This window comes from Phocoena phocoena, chromosome 4 (genome assembly GCF_963924675.1).
Source record: "Phocoena phocoena chromosome 4, mPhoPho1.1, whole genome shotgun sequence".
In the NCBI taxonomy this organism is placed as follows: domain Eukaryota; kingdom Metazoa; phylum Chordata; class Mammalia; order Artiodactyla; family Phocoenidae; genus Phocoena; species Phocoena phocoena.
The window spans coordinates 33,984,554-33,986,981 of record NC_089222.1 but is presented as its reverse complement, the minus strand read 5'-3'; the positions used below and the strand labels follow the sequence as shown (position 1 = coordinate 33,986,981).

Sequence of the window (2,428 nt, the reverse complement as noted above, 5' to 3'; positions counted from 1 at the left end):
TGAAAAGAAATAATAAGAAACGTCTACAGACCACTCTTTATTTATGAGTTCTCTAGATACTAATGCTATCTCAGAAACACCTGAAAGACAAGCCTGTTTAAAATGACTTCTATTAGGATGAAAAATTAGTACTTAATAATTTATGCACTTTAACGTTTTCAGAGCTGAGACACGGAGAGAGTTTTTCAGTGTTTTATCAGCAATGTCTTAGGCATGCTCGCCTTGCTCTTTGGGTGAAATCTGAGCTAAGATGTTTCATCATCACCCCTGTTCTTCCTCCCAGAGAAGCCCTCACGACTTGGTTCTCCTCTTGCTTGACGAGGAACCCCAACCAGGCTCAGTTGCTTGATATACAGTGAGACCACATCCCTTGTCGTCCTCCCCTTCCCTTTAGTCAGTTTGGCTAGCATTGCCACTTCCCTTCCACACCTAGCTCTTCTCTGCACCTCACCCACCTTACCTACCAAACTCTAATCTTAAAACAATCCAACATTTTAGGATCCTGAGTCATACTGCAGAAACCACACCACCGTGCGGACCAATCACTCTTTCAGATGCCCAGTCACAGCTGGCCTGCAGCCCTCTCTGGACAAATACTTATATGGTCATAATAAGTAGTCACAATGGCAGGAATTCCCTGGTGGTCCAGTGGTTAGGACTCTGCACTTTCACTGCCGAGGGCCCGGGTTCGATCCCTGGTCAGGGAACTAGGATCTCACAAGCCTCGCGGCCAATAAATAAATAAATAGTTACAGTGGCAAGTCAAAACCATCAGCAAATTGCCCTGTTGTTCTTTGCTGTCCCTGCCGCCCTTATAGCCTGCTCTCTTTCTTCAGCAGCACCCTACTCTCCTACTTCACAGGGAAATAAAAGCTGGCCAGGTGTTTCCCGTTCTGATGTCCAAGGCTCACGCATCTGTCTCTCTTTTCTACTTGTGTAAGGTCTCTTAGGTACTTCCACCAGCATCTCTCTCTCCTGCATCTTCAATTTCTCTCTTCTATATCCCCTCATTCCATCTGCCTTCAACAGACTCTGATCTGGTTTCTGCATCCACTCTGCTAAAACTTCCTGGCAAACTTTGCCATTGATCACCTCCTATTGCTCCACACAAACTCATTTTCATTACGTTAGTTGACATTCTTAAACTATTTGACACAGTCGATCCTTCAATTCTTTCTAGAATTCTCTCCTCTCCTCCCTCCGTGGCCATTTGTTTTCATGCCCCTCCTCTTGTATTTCAGACGTTTCCATTTCATTCTTCTTATCTATCTCCTAAATGCCTGTCATCTTGGGGGGAGCTGAAGTGGCTGAACCAGGATTCAGAGCCAGACAGAACTCCAGAGCCCAGCAACACAGGCTCCATATTGCATAATGGCTGAACCCACTGGCTTCAGAGTCAAGCCAAAATGGGTTTAAAGCTCAGCCCTGCTAATTATTTTGCCTCTTCGAGCACTGGTTTTCTCATATATAGAATATAGGTAATAATACTTTCCAGATAGAGTTGCTGTGAGGAATAACTCTGGTAATAAATGCAAAATGTCTGGAAATAGTAGCTTTCCAATAAATGATATCTATTATTATTTCATTGGCTTTATGGTTCCTCAAATATTTATATTTGTTTTCAGAGTCAAGCATGAGACAAAACAATAAGGTAGGGAGACATTTAGGGCACAGTTATATTAGGGAAGGAGAGAGAGGCATTCTTGCTGCAAACCAGTTAAACCAACTGAACAATTATCTGAGCTGTTTACCTTCATCTTAATTCTCCATTAAGAGGCTTCCATCCTTTTGAGAAGCACACTGACGTGAATGCCTCACCAGCACTGTTAGTAAAGAATCTTCACAGCCTCTTCCATCTTAACCCGGACTCTGTATTGACCAATGATCCCAGATTGGAAGCTTCCAAAGCATATTAACGCACCATTAACACATTATCTTTAGGACTATCTTTGAACAGCAAAACAGAAATATTTGATAAGAATCTATTAAGCGAGTCAGAACATTTCTCATTTTGTGGAGATTTCTTCTACCTATAAGTTTGTAATTCAAAGGAAGAATGAAGAGTCTATTGATTGTTTTAAGTTCTTGATAAAGGATAATTTTTTAATGTATTTTTTTAATGTTTTTTAATTTTTTTTAATAAAGGATAAATTTTTTTTTAAAACATGGGAAAACCATGTTTGTCATACAAATATAAAGGAAACATGTATTAAAGATTTTATTTAGGGACTTCCCTGGTGGCGCAGTGGTTAAGAATCCGCCTGCCAACGCAGGGGACACGGGTTCAAGCCCTGGTCTGGGAAGATCCCACATAACGCGGAGCAACTAGGCCCGTGTGTCACAGCTATTGAGCCTGCGCTCTAGAGCCCACGGGTCACAGCTACTGAGCTTTCGCGCCACAACTGCTGAGGACCGCATGCCTAGAGCC

At 42.3% G+C, this 2,428-nt stretch overlaps 1 non-coding gene across 1 annotated transcript; it reads left to right on the top strand.

Annotated features, from left to right (window-relative positions):
• The first annotated feature begins 634 nt into the window (after window positions 1-634).
• Window positions 635-707, top strand: TRNAE-UUC (transfer RNA glutamic acid (anticodon UUC)). The gene has a single exon. It is a non-coding gene; the product is annotated as a tRNA-Glu (tRNA).
• Window positions 708-2,428: the final 1,721 nt, after the last annotated feature.